Source organism: Equus przewalskii, chromosome 28 (genome assembly GCF_037783145.1).
Source record: "Equus przewalskii isolate Varuska chromosome 28, EquPr2, whole genome shotgun sequence".
Lineage (NCBI taxonomy): Eukaryota > Metazoa > Chordata > Mammalia > Perissodactyla > Equidae > Equus > Equus przewalskii.
The window spans coordinates 13,502,980-13,522,966 of NC_091858.1; positions in this window are offsets into that span (position 1 = coordinate 13,502,980).

Consider the following 19,987-nt stretch of genomic DNA (forward strand, 5'->3'; position numbering starts at 1 on the left):
CCAACTGGAGGCAAAACAGACATGGATCACTAAATCTCTTTGCTGTTGAGTGACTGGATCCATGAAAGTAATCTAGCCATGAGTTCTGGATGTTTTCCACCACTCCTTTCACTCAGAATTGGGGAGCTAGCTATGACATAACTGGTGTTTGTCTTCAGGGTTCTTTGCCCTGTCTTGTTTGGCCCCTAATGGGACCCACTGCTATCCCTGGACACTGGGCTCTCCCACGATGCAAGGGTCTCCTTTCACAGAGTTGACTGATAAGATCTATTAATTTATACCAAAGTTTTGGTGGTTTGAAATATTGCATTACCATCCCTAGATGTGTCTTTGCTGCTGTTAGATAATCGGGTAGAGAAGACAACGCTTACATCAGGAAGTGATTCGAGGGGCCCTTCTCTCTTTCACACCTCACTGAGTTAGGGTGCTGAGAACTCTGAATTTGAAGCCAGGAAGCTCAACTTCCAGTCTCTGTAACTAGAATGCTGGGTGACCTTGGGCAAGTCACATCACCCCTCAGGGGCTCCCTTTCCTCATCTAAAAACTCCCTTAAAAGAATCTTCCAAATGTCACCTGTGGGTTACCTGAGAGTAGAGCCAGGGCTGTTAGTGTGGCTTGGGTCGAACTCCACAGAACAGTACAAGGGTTGAGCGGTTACTTTGCCATTGGGTCTAAAGGATGTTGATGGCAGGGCTGGTGAGAATGGGGCATGGAAAGCCGATGAGAAACATTACAGAGCCCACCACCCTGGCCCGACGTGCCTGGGAATGTGGTTGGAAGCAAGGGTCATAGACATCATGGATGTGAATGAATGTTGGTGTTCACGCATCACCCTTGTAGGTAGCTCTGCTCGACACAGGCCCAGTGGAATCTTTGCTGGCCTAATATACATTTGGAAGCTAGAGATAAAAGGTTATGAAAATGAATACTATTTCAAAAATGTCCTTTAAAATAAAGTCTACCTCTCTCCTCAGCACTATGGAAATAATGCTTTGCTGCTGGGGTGACTACAGATTTCATGTCAGTTATCGCCCTGCTCAGGAAGTACTGTTCCTGGTCCCTATGATGCTTTTTGCAACCGTTGAAAATGAAAAGCCTTGACAGCTGCGGTTTTCGTTGTAGGTGAGGAGAGGCGAGCTGAAATGGAACTGTTTGTGCTTCTCTTGTCTTGCCATCAAATAGCAGGGACCTCCAGCTGAACTTTACCAGGTCAACGACCTCCACTTTAACAAAACCCAGCTCAGGCCCTGAATTCAGACCCATGAGGAAGCACCAGGGGAACTTTGGGCTAAGGAGGAAGGGAGGGCAAAGGTTGAGTGTCCTGGCACCCAGGACACCATCTTTCTTTCTTCGTTGGGTTCAAAGCACTTGCTTTCATTGGGAATTAACCCCTGGGAAGTGATCTGAACCATGGCAGTGCCTATGGGGAGCAGGCTTATTACCCACGGCAAGTCCTGTGACTAGTACCTCTCTTTCCCACATGGCAAAGGGCCACCTCCCAATCAGTCCCTGGATGCCTCTCCGGGGTATTATGAGTAGATCCAGGCAGGATCTGCAGAGAGCAGAGCTCTCAGCACTGGCCGGGGGTGTGTACTTATTCTCCAGTGTTGTGCTTCGCCCTCGTAAACTGTCATCTCATTTCTTCCACTGACTTATTTCTGTTCTTGGTAAAGTCCTCCAGTGTGTGGTCCTGGGAAGACCTCTCTGTTCAGCGTGCACAGCCAATGAGCGGTGCAGCACTTTCAGGACCCAAAATAGAAAGTCTGCAGGCACGCTGCACCCCGAGGGGCCATTTTGTGCCCGGGAAGAGCCTGCTTGCTCAGATGCTACGGGGGTGGGGTTAAGAAGGCAGGCTTCTCTGAGAAGGCAAGACGCCCCTCAGGAGTGGGCCTCCGGGAGAGTCGTGCTGACCCTCAGAGCAGAGAGGATACGCTTTCTGAGTCACCATCCTAATAGTTCTAGTAATCATTTCAGATCTGCCAATTACAGCATTATGGCTAAGCCCTAGCTTCCCCGCCCAGACTCAATATAAAAAAAGTGTTGATTGCTTTCTAAGCTTAAACGAGCTAAAGACACTGATTTTAGGATTTCTGAGGGTAAGAGATCTCCTTGAATATTATCAACATCAGACCGAGCTATTAAGAGGAAAGAAGGGGAAAAGCTTTAAACAAACAAACAAAAGCCTTTCTCCTGCTCTGCTAATCCACCTTGAGATTTGATGACTCATGTTGGGTTGCCTTGGTTACCATGACATAGGAAGGGTGTGTGTGTGTGTGTGTGTGTGTGTGTGTGTTGGCAGGGAATCCTTTCCCACCTCCATGCTGTGCCTCATCCTCTGAGTGTGGAGAGCTGACCCCGCACGTGCAGCCGTCGCCCTTTTGCACCTGGAATCATTTTGCTGTCACATGGTCTGACCATGGCTGCCTGTCATTGATTATTTTCTCTGGGTGAGCAGTTTTGACAGATGGGGTGTCTCTAAGTTTGCCCAAGGGCATGGAGAGCATGATTAGAGGCTCTGTGAGCCTTTCTCCATCCCCTCCCCAGCTCTGCTGATGGGGACTGTGATTTGTCCCATCAAATGAGGCTGCTGCAGCCTCAGGGTGGTTTTGGTTCTTGGAAAGTCTGGTCCTTCCAGGCTGTGACTCCGGCCATGTTATGACAGCCAGGTGGATACGTTTGATCAGGAATCACAGAGGCTGCTTGTCTCACCACAGCATCACCCACTGAGGAAGGGGGGGAAGACTGACGGGTGGGTCCCTAGCCTGCCTTCTCTATCTCCACATCCAAAGGGGAACTCCTCTAATCTCTGGTTTGCTCTGGAATGCCAGCTGCAGAGAAACAGCTACAGCAGTAGCTTGTTAAGATACACCCTTTCTTTGAAGTGGAATTTGCAGCAATGGCTAAACATTCAGGTGAAATCACATTACAGCAAATCCTTACATGCAGAAATGCCTCGGCAAAGCGGTTCTGTATCCTGGGAAGACCTCTGGACTCAGTGAATCCTCTGCAGTTAATGATCCTGTGCAGTGACCATTTTACGTGGTTCTGGCTCAGTAACTGTTACCAATACCGTGAAAAGCTCTGTACAACGAGATTTACCAAAGGACGACTTGTCTCCAAGAATAAGGGGTGTTATTAAGAGGCAACAGGGAGCAGTCAAAAAATTGACCGCTTGCAAGGAGGGTGACCTCGGGCAAGTCCCTAACTCTCTGAACCTCAGTTTATTAATTTTTAACAACTACGAGAGTAATACCTTTCAGGGTCACTGTGAGGGTTCAGGGAGAGAGTGTGGGAAAGCGCTTTGTGATCCGAGATGTGACATTCCAGTGGAGGTCAGCACCGTTGCTTCCGACTAGGTGTGGATCCCTGCCAGTGAAGTGCATCGAAACACCGAGCCTTGGCACCGTCTTGTTGCGACACTTACCGAGGCTTCCTTTAGCACTATTGAAACAAAATTTGGAACTTCAAATAAGAATCCCATGCTTTATACTTCAGGTGCACATTTTCTAGTCCCTTGGTGTCATGCAAACAGGAAAATGAAGTTGTACGGGGGGAGGAGATGGGGTAAGACACTTCCCGGACCCTCTTGCAAGCTGTTCCTAATAAGGCAGTAGACTGTGAAGGTTAAGTGCAGGGGCTTAAAAATCAGACACACCTGGCTTCCCGTCGTGCTTTGCTACTGCCTAGGCTCTGACATTAGGCGTCACCTAACCTCTTTAGTCCTCAGTTTTGTCTTTCTTAAAATGACTTTTGTAAATGAGCCATAATAATGACTCATGGGTATCTTGTGACAATTAAGTAAGCCAACGCATGTAAACAGTTAACCCGCTGACTGGTACACAGCAGGTGTACAAAAATGTTAGTTATGAATAATTCCCATAATCAGTTTATGTTTCCTAATCACCTAGTGTTTCCTGGAACACTAAGGAACTTTAAGATATCCACTTAGTTCTGGTTTCATTTTGCTGTAGGTTGAAAATGTTAGAACACACACACACACACACATTGTCGTTTCTATTTATGACATTGGAATTGCAGTACTTTGTAGACATATAATAATGTGAAAGCACCTCGCAGAGGGCCTGGCACATAGTGAGTGTTCTAGGAACCTATCACAGTTTAATGGGGACATGTTAGAAAATGTCTGTATTGCCAGTGTGATGGTTAATTTTATGTGTCAACTTGACAGGGCCATGTGTGCCCAGATATTTGGTTAAATATTATTCTGGGTGTTTCTATGAGGGTTTTTTGGGTAAGATTAACATTTAAATTGAAAGACTATGTAAAGCGGATTGCCCTTCCTAATGTGGGTGGGCCTCATCCAATCAGTTGAAGACCTGATTAAAACCAAAAGGAAGACCTTCTCTTGAGTAAGAGGGAACTCCTGCTGTGACTGGCTTTGAACTGGGATATTGGCTTTTTTTCTGCCTTCAGATTCAAACCGAAACATCAACTCTTTCTGGATATTGAGCCTGATGGCCTTCAGATGGGAACTACACCATCTGCTCTCCTGATTCTGAGGCCTTCAGACTCAGACTGGAACTAAGCCATCTGCTCTCCTGGGTCTCTGTCTTGCCAACTCACCCTGCAGATCTTGGGACTTGCTCACCTCCGTAATCATCTGAGCCAATTCCTTGTAATAAATCTCTCTCTCTCTCTAAATCCTATTGGTTCTGTTTCTCTGGAGAACCCTGACTGATACGAGCATGCTCAGGAATTTGGATGGACTTTGGTGAGCACTGTGGAGACATTGGTGATTACTGAGAAGTAGAGCTCCTGATAATATCTGGGCTTTAGGAAGACAATTGTAGAACAGTGTGCAGAATAGACTGAGTGGGAGGATGTCTGGATATAGGGAGATTATGGCTACTATGTCAGAAATAGAATTTGGCAGCAAGAATGGGATACGTTGAAAAGCATGACAAAGGTGGGACCTACAGGGAGGACTTCAAAACTAATGGGAACTGGTGCCAAAAAAGAGGAAGGAGTGAAGACGAGCATAAGGTTTCTAGGCCAGGTACTGTGAAAAGGCAATGCTCCTGTGGAAATGCGAAGTCGAGAAAGGAAGGGGTTGGGAATGGAAAACCAAAAGTCCATTTAGACTGTTGGGTTCAAGGAGTGGGGTTGGTAGAGGGTTATTAATGTGGAAATACTTATTTAGAGCTCAGGAGAGAGGGAAGAGATTGAATTAAAGAGATCCTCTTCCTCAGGATTATTGCTGAAACCGTGGAATTCTCTGCCTGCATCCAGGGTGAGAGGCAGAAGGAGCTCCAGGGGGCGTTATCGGAGAGGCATGAGAAAGGGGAGGGCAGAGTATCACAGATGTCAAAAGGCGCAGGCATTTAGGTAAGGATGAATTAGCCAAGCAGTCACTTGCTACAAGTCAGGGACACAGTCCCTGGGGGACAGAGGGGACAGAGGACAGAGAGGAGGCTGCTGGATTTGTAATGAGGAGGCCCCGTTGGAGACATCCTCTTTAAAGAAACATGAGGACCAGCAATCAAGGATGGGGAGGGGGCCTGGGTTCAGAAGTGAGTCACTTGCCAGTTGTGACTAAACATACAATGGATGTAGGTACCAACAGCTTCGGAGCAGTTCTGAGGCTTGCCAAGGGCCATACCCTCCCTTCTGGAAGCTGCGAGGAAAGGTGATCGTTTAACGAGAGGAGCAGGAGTCAGGAGACTGGATCCTAACCAGCTGGCCTGGGGCAAATTTCGTTTTACTTTAACTTCCTCATCTCTAAAATGAAGTGATAGACCCGAGTAATCTCCAAGGTGCCTGAATAGACTAAGACTGTTTTACACTTAATTTCCTCCCTATTGTAGGAACAAAATTCAGTTGATTAAAAAAAAAAAGGACATCAAAAACAAAAACTCCAACAAGCCAACTGGTTTTCCTCTCTGGATTTCTTCCCAGGCCTAAGTCAACGTCTGGTCTTGGCTAAGTCACCGTGCTGCTTTGTTTCCAAATCTTTAAGACGGAGGAGGGAGAAGGGGGAGGAATGACAATGGGCCTCTTTCCTCTCCTGCCAGTGACTTTTTGGAGCAAAGATTGTGTGGGTGTGTGTGGGGAGGAAGGGTAAATTTTACTTGGTCTTCATCTCACAATAATTCTGTGGGCATATAGAGCAGGTATTATTTTCCATATTTTATAGTTGATAAAACTGAGACCAGATTGGTTAACTGACCTCTTTAAACTCACACAGATAATTAATTAAACATTTCCTGAGCACCTTCTGTGCTCAATTTCCAGGGAATCAAGGAGGAATAAGGCACTAAGGAGCTGTGTGATCTAAAGTAAGTGACGTCACCAATCTGGCTTCACTTTCGTCTTCTTTACAAAGAGGGGACTTCATTCTGTGATTCACTAGGGGCTTACAGTTCACACATGTTAGGATTTGGTGCCCAGGTCTCTGCATCTTCCTGCTCTATCACAGGAGAACGTTGGAGCCTTTGCCTGGGCTCTCGATGGGTCTAGGATGTGTGAGCCTCCATATACGAGGTCTTGGGCAAGAGTGAGGCACCAGTGTTCTCTGGCAGATGTAGTTAGAGAGTTGGCTACGGAAGATGATTTTTCCTCTGTGCTTCTAAGATCATGAGGAGATGGGGGCACACGGAGAGGATATAAGGATTCTCATCAGACTGTTTATTGGGGGAATTATTTTCAAGCCAGCACCACCCCCTGTCCAGCATCCTTGCTGTTTGGGACATTCTTCAGCATCTTTTCAGCTTACCTCTCCCATCGGGGACAGCAGGTCACTATTCAGTCAGTTTCCCCAATCTGTCCTTGCTATTTTAATCCTTATACTTGTGAATTGATCAGTAGAAGAGGATAAACCAGATTAAAAAGAGAAGACAATCACTGTCAATATAAACGTACCCATTTGTATGCAAGTTTATGAACCTGATTCACTGTCAATCCTCTAGGGTATTCTGCACGGCCACTTTCCTGGGTAATGGAGGGCTTGGGAGCATGGACTGCAGAGCCAGAAAGCAGGGCTCACGGGCTGCTCTCATACTCTCTAGATATGCATTGAGGTGATGTCTCAGCCTCTTTGTGCCTTGGTTTCCTAGCTGTAGAATAGGGATAATAAAGGTACCTGCTTCATAGGGTTATTTTGATGACAAAATGTCCTAATTCACGTAAAGTACTTAGAGCAGTGCCTGGCACACAGTAAAAAGTTAAAATATGAACGGCTGATCCGTTCTTATTATTTGTAGGCAATTAGCTCACAGTCACGCAATGTCTCCACATTAGCTCTTTGAGGGTCAGTTCTGATCGTATTTCAGCCTTCTTTCTTAGAGTACCTGAAAGTCTGATATTGATTTCCTTGGACATTTCAAGACGACCAGGTAATAGGTTATTATCTGTTTTTATCAATGAAAACTTGGAATGAAAAATTAAGTTTGTCTGTAACTCAGATGGCGGTAGAATTCAGAACCTGCACTGACATAACTCATCTTACTGTCCACTCATGTCAGCTGCACGGTGGGTGTTGCGTTTCTCATCATGCTCAGAGGATCCTGTCCGACCTCTTGAAACCCACCTGGGCTTTTTAGCTACAGGGCCACACCTGGAGACTCCAGTCTGCTCTCCCTCCACGTCTCCTTAGACCTGAGTCCTCACAACACTTGCCTGTGTCCAGGTGGACCTTTGCCCTCAGACCCCAAATTCACCGTCAGCGGGGCCAGTGCTGATTCTCACAAGGCCTGGGGCAAAGGAAGGGACTGTGGTCCTTCCTCTCTATGGCCAGGGGAGGCCCCTGCACATCCAACCAGCCAATCGCTACTGTCCTTGCGTGGCTGATGGGAGGAGAGTTGTTAGGACCTGTATGCTTTTTATTTCAGTCAAAATAAATGTTCCTTATAAGGAAATAAGCTTATTCGGATAAAAGGTAGAAACTAAAATTTACCTGTAACCCTACATATTTATTTATTACTCACAAATACCTATCAGGCTCAAAAAGACAAACAAAAGTGAAGAATCTGAAAAGTTGGCATTGTGGAAAAGAGTCACTGGTCCTAGAGATGACTAAGAATCAGAGATTTTTAACCATTCATTTATCTATCTTTTTTTTTTTTTAACTCTCAACAAAAGGAATTTGAATTGGAAAAGATATAGGAGGACTTGCTGGCTATTTTCAGTTAAAAAAAACCCACGACACTTAAAGTAAGAATTAAATTTATTGCATTTAGGACAGAAGGGTGAATGCTACAGGGTGAAAGAACTTGGGTTGGGTTCCTGACAACCTCACAAAGGAAGCCATGATCACGTGACTGCATCACACTGGAAGCCACGATCAAGTAACCCAGCTTAGTTCACTGGGGATCAGGTTGAAGCCACAGCTCTTGGCCTGGAAGTTAGGAGACTGATAGATCAGCAAACATGGGGCAAGTAGTGTGTCTGGATTGTAGCAAAGCCTTTGATAAACTTTTCTCGTGTCAAATTAAGTGGATTCTTAATTCATTAAACGATCATAAATCAAAGGCTCTAATTCGCAGATAAAGGCAAATGCATGGAGATTTCTGCAGGTATGTTGTGCTGCTTGGAGGTCGGTCCCGTCTTTGTTTAACACGTGCATCCATGATGTAAATGAAGAAATGGAAGGCCAGTGGTCAGATTTGCACGTGACATAAAGCCAAGAAGGACGCTAAAAAAACTTGACAAAATCAGGAGCCAGAAATATCTGAATCTGAATGAAAGGACTAATTCAATAAGAAGGAATTTAAAGGGAATAAGTGTTGAGCCCTGAGCTCGAATCCAAATTTCAGCTGTTCTAGTAAGGTCGCAGGAGGTGTGGCTATATGGGGGCACTTAGCATGAGTTTCATGGGATCCAGGTGAGACGGGCGATCTTTGCCCTCTGTTAGTTGTGATGCTGGAGCCACCTAGGCTGTGGAGTGAAGTTCTGGATGCTGCTGGACGGTGGCCTGTGCAGGGAGGAACTTAAATCAAGGTGAAGAATGGTGAACAAAAGGAAAACTCTAAGGCAAGTGAAGCAAGATAGCGTTTGGGTCTGAGTCTCCATTTCCTCCAGGTTTCTTGCTGGTGAAGAATAAAGACGAGGGTTACCAGCTAAATGAAAACTACCACACCATGTTTTAATTAGCAGTCTGTATCATGCAAAATTCAAAGGTAAAATAAAAAAAAAATGCTGTTTTTGAAACAAGGCATAAAGTTGGAATTCAGGATTTTTTTGAATTTTAGGAAGGGGCACACACCTCAGTGGGTTAGAAGACACATCCTATAACCAAATACATTAATATTTCTCCAGCAAAAATGCATGGATATTCATACCAAATGGGATAAAGACTACTGAGTAGCTTCACGTCAGTTCATATCAAGTTTCACTACCAAATGGGTTTGTTTCGGACTTATGACAAACTCAGTGTTCAAAGCCTTTTTGATTTCAAAATTGAAGATATGGGTTGTGGACCTGCAGTGCACCCCTTGCTGCTCATTCAGGCATGAAGAGGGAGAGAGAGAGCGATGGAAGGCAGGGGAGTGAGGGGAGATTGTGAGAGAGAGTAAAGGAGACAGAGAAAGGAAGAGAGAGAGATTGAGGGAGTGGAGGATGCAGATAGGTCTATGAAACAAAGTCCAAGTGCAGACACCCAACCACCCACCTGGCTGAAGAGCACAGGTCCGCCCTACACAGAACAGGTAGAGAACGGCTGGTGAGCGGCCATTCCCAAGCCCTACCTGAACTACTTCCCACACCGAGGCAGGTACCACGGGGCGCTCAGCATGAGAACAGGATGTGTCAAGAGCAGGCAAGAGTCCCATAGCTCCCGAGCAGTGGAAGAGGAGCCTGCCAGTCTGATACCTGCCTTGGATGCCCAGTAATCAGGCCCACAATAAAGGACACCCTGTAAATGCTAGGGGCTCGTCAATAAGATTAGAGGGGCAGAAGCTCCTTTTCTGAGAAAAATGAGAAGAGGGGAAGAAGGGACCTCTCCCACATCTCGCATTAAAATATGTGAAGGGCTATGATGTAGCAGAAGAATCAGCTTGTCTGAAATGTCCCTAAAGAGTGGAGCAATATCAATGGAAGTGTGCTATAAAAATACGTTTTGGCTCTTGATAACGTAGAAATTTCTAGTGGCATAAAAGTCAAAAGAAAATGTGAACTGCCTTTGGATGGAATAAGTTCTCAGTGCCTGGAGGGGTTTCACCCAAGGCAAGGCTACCACTTCATGTAGCAGGGGTTCAGTTTTAATGGTCACCTAAGAATTAAAACAAGAATTTTGCAATAATGGAATAAGCTCCTTTCAAAATAGTGAGCGTTCTCTCTGTGGTGTCTTCAACCAAAATATCTGCCATACAACGATGTGGAGAAAAAGGGAACCCTTGTGTACTGTTGATAAGAATGTAAACTAGTGCAGCCACTCTGGAAAACAGTATGGAGGCTTCTCAGAATATTAAAAGTAGAACCACCATATGATCCGGCAATCCTACTTCTGTGTATATATCCAAAGGAAATGAAGACAGGATATTGAAAAGATATCGGCATTCTCACGTTCACTGCAGCATTATTCACAACAGCCAAGATGTGGAAACAACCTAAGTGTCTGTCAACAAATGAATGGATAAAGAAGATGTGGTTTATATATAATGGAATCTTATTCAGCGATGAGAAGAAGGGAAATCTTGCCATTTGTGAAAACACGGATGGACTTTGAGGGCATTATGCTAAGTGAAACAAGCCACAGAGAGAAAGCCAAGAATTGTATAATATCACTTATATGTGGAATCTAAAAAAAGTCAAACTTAGAATCAGAGCGAAAAAGTGGTTGCCAGGGGCTGGGGGATAGAGGAAACAGGGAGGGGTTGGTAAAAGGGTACAAATTTTCAGCTGTAGGATGGATAAGGTGCGAGGATCTGATGTAAAAGACGGCACCTACAGTTGATAACACTGTATTGTATAATGGAAATTTGCTAAGAGAGTAGAAATTAAATATCCCCAACAACAACAAAAAGATAAATATGTGAGGTGATGGATGTGTTAATTAATGAGATGAGGGGAATCCTTTCACAATGTGTGTGCATATCAAATCATCACAATATACACTTTAAATATCCTACAATTTTGTCAGTTAAACTCAATGAAGCTGAAAAAAATCTGCCATAAAATTTTCAAGCTGCCCTAACAGCTAGCTCATGACAATAATCGTTGGGAATCCTTAAAGGAGAGAAGGGTCGGTTTCAGCACTGGAGTTAGTCATCCGGGAGGGATAAAATCAAAGATCTTCATCAAGCACATAGCATGTTCCAAGTACAGGGCTCGATGCTGAGGGAAATGAAGTGGTATAAGGTACAGCCAGTACTCCAGAGGAGCTTATGGCTACTTGGGACATAGGGAATCGAAAAGTCCAATCCACTCTCCTGGTTTCTAATCTGGTAATATCGAGAAATGACTTGGCAGATGACTGAGTTAGAGGAAGAGATGGGAGGAGAATCTGAGATTGGATGTGAGGAGTCGGGAATTGGAGAGTCTCGGGGGATACAGGGCAGGCAGGGGTGAGGACCAACATGGGCTGCTCTGGTTCATGGGCAGAGAGCCTTCCATTCTGCCCACCAGGGCTGATTCTAACTGTGAGAGGAAAGCATGTCCCTCCATCCTCTCTCCTGCTGGCACCAAGGCCTTGGCTCCTTGGGGGTGGTGGCTGACCCAGGATATCTGTTCCTCCTCCTACACTCCCACCCTGCCTTGGAGAAAGCTGAGGCCCTACAGCCTGTGTCTGCAGCTTGGCTTGTATGGTTTTCTCCCAGGACATGGACACACTTTTCCCCTTTTCTCATATTTCTCACGGACTTTGTACCAGTCCTCGGATTTTCTGTGTTTGAGCTGCGTGAGGCCATTTCGTGTCCCAGTTAGCAAGCCTGGAGAACTCCTTGATTTGGTACATGATAGCACAAGTCATCTGGCCTGCGATGGTGGGTGAAATACCATCTGATTCAGAGCTTCTTTCGTGACTTCCTCCAGAACCGACTGCCTCATTCGTGTCTCCAAAAATAAAAATAGCAAGGATTCGATCCCTATTCCTCACCTCTTCCTTGGGAATGCTATGATTGAGTGATGGCTTTCCCAGCAAAATACCGAGGGAGTCAGTTTGCTCACTTTTAATCAGAGTCTAGAAGAGGCCACACTTCACCACGGAGCCTGAGTAACGTTACTTACCATTCTCTGAACTTCGCTGTTTTCCTCCCACGGGGTTAAGGGCTCAAGAGATCCCGTTTGATTCAACATTTTCAGCTGGGTCGCTTCACGTTGAGTTTTGTCTTCTCTCCTATCTCCATGTCAGCCCTGTGGGACGAGCTCCATCTTTTAGCGAAGGCGTGCTTAAGGAAGTGTTATGGAGGAAGGGGTGGAGGTGGAAATACAGTGACCGGATTTCACCAGCAAACATCCGTTCTATTAGATTCCTCTCACTGAGATCCTTTCCAAAGTTCTTTAAGAAGAACATAAAGCTTTAGAAAAGGCCACACAGATTCAGACTAAGGCGTGGGAAGGCTTGTTACTCCAGATCAGAGATATGGGAGTCAAGAAGCTCAGGGAACCATTAGGTCTTAGAGTTTGAGACAAGAAAGATCTAGAATCAAGGAAATTTGCATGTGACTGCAAGAGGACCAGGCCCAGGAGTGCCTGCAGTCCTGCTCATGTTGCTCATTGGTCCCTTGGGCACTGTTTTCCCTCTCAGAAGACTGATATTTGGAGAATAGAATGGGTGCTTTTGACCGAGTATATATTAAAGATCAGTTCCCTTCTCTTCCATTGAAAAGAACTCACGTCTGTGGCTAACTGTAGACCCCCAGAACTTATTTGAACATAAAATTCCAAATCCCTGAAGATGTAGGAAGTAACCAGATTCTGTATAGATTGAATGTGAACCCCCTTCTTAAGGGACCTCCCAGAACAGGCCCTCACCCACCTTTGAAGGAAGTGGGTCATGGCTGGACCCCCACGCTTGGAACCCTCTCTAAAACCACAGCTTGACTTCCACCGTTCATGATGCCTTTTAATAACAAACACCAACCCTCTCTTCCTTCTGCAATCAGCCCAGCCCCTTCTGACATCCTCACACCCACAGACTCAGGTCTGCCTGTGGCCTCGTACTGGTTCTTGCCATGGACAATCCCCAGAGACAAAAGAACAGTTTTCATGGTGACCCCGAGATCTATTCACTTAGAGGTAAATGCTTAGACAGGGCTAGCTTTGGGCATAAATAGTAATTAGGCTGTTTATGGGACTCGGCCTTTCCCCATATTACACCTTTTGTGTCTTCTCTCTCCTGAACTTACTGCTTTTACACTACTGGGTCAAGGATGGCAAATACATTCCATTTTGAGTGCCAACTCTGATTAATTAGTAGGTGCTGCCTGGACCACTCTGTTGAGATAGATTTTTTTTTTTTAAAAGCTGCATGTGAACTCTGCGGTTGTTAATGTCTGCCATGGAGACATCATTTGCCATCTTCTCCTTCATCCACGAGTTTTGAGAAGGCAGAGACTGTGTTGCATTCATCTCCGGATCTCTAATTATTAGCCTTCAGTAGCTTTTATAGTTGAACTGTGCCTGTAGCAACTGTGGAATCTTTAATCCCCAACTTGCTGTTTCCAGCTCTGCCCAAATTTCAGCTGTCACAGAGCGAGTGACATAGTGTAATAGAAATGTATCATTTCAGTTCCACATGGCCTGAAGGTATGTACAAGATGAGAACCTGTAGAGGAAGAAAGAGAACGTGAGGAGTTTAGAGAAATTGAGAATGTGGAGAAGGAAAAGGAAGGATGCAGGAGAAGATGAGGGAATATGTCAGAAATCCTAACATCAGCCAAATGAAGTAGAAGCGTTCCCACACAGACAGTCTCGTGTGCCATTGAAGAACTCTGTAGCACATACACGTAAGGGTTATATGCAGTAGGTGCCGCGGCAGGCTCGAACAGACTTGCAAGAGCTGATTGTCAAATTTTCAGGAATCTTGTGAGTCGGTTGACATCATGTTGATAGCTTGAAATTGACTATGATGGGAGTATTTACACCACAGAAATCGGCAAAGGCTACAAACCAGGACTCTCCCCACCCAGAACTGATTGTCAGACATTTACCAGTGGCCACTGGGTATATGCTCCCAAACTCTGGGTGCGATGGGGAATGAAAGCAGTAAGTATCAGTCTATATATTAACCAAAATGGGCTAGCCTGTCCTCAGTTTTGAGTCTTGTCCACTCTGGTAGAAGGGCGGTCCTGGGAAGCTCTAGATGTTCTTCGTGCCCAGTGGGCTGCTGACCTTTTCAGTATGCTGGGGTTTGATTGGCCGAATCATCAGAGGCTCACCCTGGCGTTAGAGTGGAAGAAGGGTGGCCAGTCGAAACACAGCCTGTGGAAAAGGTCAGCTGTTCACGAAGGGGCCTCTTGTTGGTTGTAAGATACTGTAAATTAGGTATCAAGTTGCATTCCTGCAATGACGTTTTGGAGGGAAAATGACACGAAAACCCACTCTTAGGTTGTCTCAGAATGCTTTGTAACCGAAATGGAATGAGCCCTGGAGGACAAGCTCAAGTCCACACTGGCAGGGTGCTGACAGAGGAAATACCCGAGGTGGCTGTGAGGAAAGAGTCTCCTCATTGCAGCTCAGAGGAATTTCTCAGCGCAGCCTTTTCCCCGCTGCCTGACATGGTGTTGATGGCAGAGCCTTCTCAGGGACGCTGTCTGAGGAAAAGAGGCTTCAAGATGACAGCAGCTGCTTTCCTCATGTCCTCAGGGCAGCAATCCATCTTTTTCACTGCTGGGGGCCGTTGACCATGTCACTGGCACGTGAACCTTCTCTCGGAGTGAAGAGAGCACTGGGGGATGCTGATGAAGGGGGCAGCGAGATCCAGGGAGGATGCCTGATTCGGAGACCCTTCATTATGAACTTCTGGGAACGGCTTAGAAGTGCCTCCTTAGCTGGACCCCAATTTTGGAACCCCTGCTGAACAGGCCAGGTCAAGGAGGACTGGCTTGCACGTTGCAGTTGATTCAGGGCGGCACAAGGTGTCAGGTAAAGACGGGAGCCAGGCAAACTAAAGAAGCAAACAGACAAAATAAATATGAGAAGGGATCAGTTTATTGTCTCTCCGGAGCGGGGAGAGGAAAATATTTAAACAGCATCTGCTTCCTTACAGCAGCGTTTTCCTAACCTCGGTGACTTTGAGCACGCACTCGCGGTTTTCGCCACCTCTCTTTTCCACCCATTTCATTATTTATTTAATATCTGCCTTTAAAACAACCCACTTTAAAAAAAAAAACAACTCAGCCTTATGTTAAAAATAATATTCTTAATGTCACAGGTTTGATATGCTGGTTTGATTTTTTTCTAATATACATTACTGTAAACACATGCTTATTAAAATAGAAACTGTCTATCCATCTACCCCTGAAGTCATTGGGCAGCCACCATACTGCATCTTGATGGGAAGAGCAGTGTCCCTGAACACAGATGTCACTTCCAATGAAGCCACATAAGGCGCCTGGCTTTACATTTCTGTCATTCATCAATGCATCCCCCTCCCCCACCCAACTCACACACTTGTCAAAGCTCTCATTTGGCATCAGACACATTTTTTCCTTGGTAAAAACCCTTGAGCACAACATGAACGAGAAGTAGGAGGTCTCTTCTGTTAGATCAAGCGCTGAGTCTTGGTAGTTTGCTTCCTTATTAGGAATGGAGCCGTTGCTCTCTGATGTCATGCAAGACGCCCCTCTCAAAACAGGATCTCTGGTGAGGATTATTCTAGAATAAGGCATTTCCCTCCATCTAAAGCACTTTATATCCAGAATAAAATGTCATAAATTTAAGGAAGAAAAATACCAAGAAGTAATATGTATTTTCATGTCCTCCTTCTTATTTTGCCTGTGTTCTGTCCTCTGCCTCTCTTTTCATGCCAGATCTCTTGTTCCTAGCTCTTGATCCTTTTCTTGCTCCGCCTGTCTTCTCTTTATCCCAACCCAAAATTATAAACCTGGTCTCCATCTTTTAAAAAATTCATAATAAGGCACATTTCCTTGGTAGAAGCTTAACCCTGATGTGCGTCTTTTGGCAGCCCAAGTGACTTTTGGAAGAGGGTTATAGGAAATATTTCCCAAACAGAACATTATCCAACAGCTCTTAATGGCGGGCTGGGCTGCTTGATTGGATTATACTTCCACTAGGGGGCACTCTTCCCTTTATATGTCAAACATTCTATTGCAATAGGAACAATAGAAATGCTGGTTTCCTTTTGGAAATATGTGCCACTGAAGACAGCTTTGAGAAGGAGAGCATTAAGGATATGAAGCCAGTTGCAAAAAAACACTTTGTTTTAGCAGCAAATTCATCCAATATTGTAGACATAATGTCAATTAACAGTGGGGCTGGCGGGAGCTGTGACATTCCTAATGTAGTGACGTTCATGAGACCTTTTCCTATCCCACTTGTCAGCTAACAAATTTCTTTCGCTAAATTCAATCTGGAGCCAAGGAACCCTTCTCAATAATGTCACAGAGTACTCTCTGGGCCTATAATCTTTATAGGATTAATCCCAGGTTTGTTTTAATTTGTTTTAAGCCCAATGAGATCTCAGCCATTACCTAGTCCTAACCCCACACAAGGACATGGGCACAGAGAGGTGGAGCAGTTTATCCAGATCACACAGCTCCCAGTGGAGGCAACAGGAAGGTCTTCTGAGACTGTGTCTCCAATTTCTTCCGTCCTTATGTATCTGTGTCTTCCTGACAAATGCCTCTTCCAGCTTTCAATGGTGTCTTTTGTCAATGGGATTTCAAAAAGTTTTTTCTGAGCTGACAGGGTTTGGTATAATTCAAACCTTATAATATTTTATTACAGACATTGGGTTACAGTAGCTTATCCAACCTGGGGTTCTTGCAAATTATTTTTTAATAATTCAAGATATTGAATTCTAATGAATGACTTCCTTGGGCCCGTGAAAAATGAGCCATTGTGAATATATGAGACTGAAAGGGACCATCCCAACATCCAGACTCTCAGGTTTTCAAGCAAGCTGTCCTCTAAAGAATGAGTTACTTTGGGCAAAATTGCTTCTTCTTCTTCTTCTGGTCTTTATGTCCTTTTCTGTAAGATCTAGCTAGTGATAGAGCAACATTTAGTGAGCCAGAGCCTGCATGTGTGTTATCTTACTTCTCAAAATAGCCCTCTGAGGTCAGTACCATTAGCATCATCCCCATTTTACAGAAAAAGAAACTGAGACTCAGGCCAAGTAATTTTCTCAGGATTGCACAGTGATTTGTAGCTGGCCTAGAAATTGGGCCTGGATCTCTTTAGTTTTGAAGCCTTTGCTCGGAAGCACAGGATGAGGCCTTCATTCAATAAATATGCATCGAGAAGCTTCTACGTGCTCGGCAGGTCTTGCCGGCTCTAAGACTTGACATTCTCATTTCAAACCACAGGGAGAAAGCGAAAAGGAAATGGTTTAAGAACAATGATATGATATTTGCGAGGCAGCCTGGCGTTATTGGGGGACGTGAGTTCGTGTCCCTTTTCTCCCCTACACGCTGTGCGCGATTTTGAGAGGGTGACTTCACCTCTCTGAGGCTGTTTCCTCAACTGAGAAATGAGGGGTTTGAGATGAGCTCCAGCTCCCAGTCCTCACGTGCGGCCTTCTCTGGCGGTGTGCGCTGACACGGGAATTCTTTCTCCTCGCTCAGGTGGATCTCCAGCTCGCACGCACCCCACCCCCAATCTTCCCAGTCAGAGTTCTGGATTATTTTGTTCCTTCCTCCTGCCCCTCGATTTCCTCGTTGGGGAAGCTCAGTCCTGTTGCCTCCAACCCTCTGGAGCTCTGGTGCACGCAGTGGAGCCAGCAAAGCAGAGGACACTTAATAGAATCTCGCTTTCTGTCGTGCCGGCTGTGGCTCGCTCAGGAACTGATTAAGACTTTCTTCCTGCCTGTGTTCACCATGGCGGAACCAGGCGTGCAGGAATAGGATTCTGAACCAGCCCAGTTTAATCACGTAAAGACAACGGAGCTTATGGGCAGTGTCACGTCGCGTCTCTGAAGAATCCACTGAGGTTGTCATGCTTTTCATCAAAATGATTGAAAATGTATTTCTAGACAGAATCGAGGGGCCCTGTCTAAATCAAAGTGCTTTATTGGCCGTAATGTCCCGATTTGACGTACTTCAGCTTCCAGTCCACGGTTGCTTCTCAATAGAGGTGCCTTATTATTGCTGATAATGGCAATTGTATGAATAAACAGAAAAGAAGTTCCTATTTCACGAGAGGAAAAAAAAAAAAAGACTCTCATTCAAACCAAGAGAGAATGAAAATTGCTCTTGCTCAGCCGCTTTACAATTCCTGCTGGAAATGAAGCTGAGTTTAAAAGCTTATCGTGGTTTGACTTTTTTTTTTCTCTCGAACCAAAATAGAACAGCTATTTAGCTTGAAAATTCATAGGAGCTCATGTCAACTGATCAACAAAACACAGACACGCAGGCACACGCACACACATAGCTTAATATCCTCATTGTATGAAATCCCAATCACCAAAAATTGACAAGACAAAATTCCAAGACTCCAATAGACAGTTGAGCAGAGGATATAAATGGGATTCACAAAGCAGGAAATGCAAATGGCCAAAAATCATATGAAAAAAATATTCAAGATGCAAATAATAAAAGAAATCCAAACTGAGATGACAATGAGAGACTGCAGCCGCTCATCAAATTAGTAAAGATTTAAAAAAATTATAGCAAAGGCAGTACTTGCTTTTGGGTAGTGGGTTCCTGGAAAATACATAAGAAATTCAAATATATAAAAGCCTGACAATAGCCTCACATGATTGGAGGGGCTACTATTAGCTGAGAGTTAGTATTATTGAGCTCTCTGACAACAGACCTTGCCTTGATCTCTCTTTCTCCGCCATTATACTCTGTCCCCAACCCCCATCAATAGTACGGTCTGTGAAGTGGGCTGCACAGCCAGGGGGCACAGTCCTAGCCTTTGCTGTGAAAACTGTGTGCCAATCCACCATTCTCTTTATTTTTTAAGTTCCTCTTTGGTAAAAAGTCGTATTCAGATTCTTAAATGCCGCAATTCTCCCGCAGTAGTTTCTCTTTGCCCCACACGTTTAAGTCTTCACTAATAAATATGCGGCAACAGAAGGAGCATTAGACATGGAGTGTCCTGAAAAGCATCAGTCCAGATGGCGATTTTACAGTGGAGGAGAGTGAGGCCCACACGTCCTGAAGGGGGGAGCTGAGCTCTTTTTACTGGAAACATTTTTCTTTGGGGTGAAGGTCAATATCCATGTGGCACCTGCTCGTTGCCCTTGTTAAAAGACTTATGTACTTGACCACTGGGCTTTGCAGGTTGGAGACACGGCCTCCCACGTTTGTAACACAGAAGGATCCACTCAGGTGAAAGAAAAACATGTTTGGATTTCCGCTCTCTACCTTATCTTGTCCTTTTTAAATTTCCGTCTTTAATGCTGTTATAATGTACAGGTTAGGGTGGTGGTTTATTTATTGAGGGTACACAGTCAAAACTCTTTTGCTGTTAGGATACTATCAAAAAGTTTGCAGACAACTGGATTGGAGAGGGATGCTAATGTGTCTGATCCCGTGCAATTTGGGGAGCAGGGCCTTTAGAATTAAGGGAGGAGGCAAGACAGGCTGTGGACATAAAGGGGCGACCAGTAGAGCTCCTGGTGGAAGGCAGGGATTGCCTCCTCACCACAGAGGTCACTTTGATACTAAAGCAACTGGAACATTCAGCTGAATCAAAGGACATGCTGGGAAAGAATGCAATTTTTTTTTCCTGAGGAAGATTTGCCCTGAGCTAACATCTGTGCCAATCTTCTTCTATTTTTTCGTATGTGGGACACCATCACAGAATGACTGATGAGTGGAGTGGGTCCACACCCAGGATCTGAACCCATGAACCTGGGACACTGAAGCAGAGCGCACAGAACTTTAACCACTCGGCCATGGGG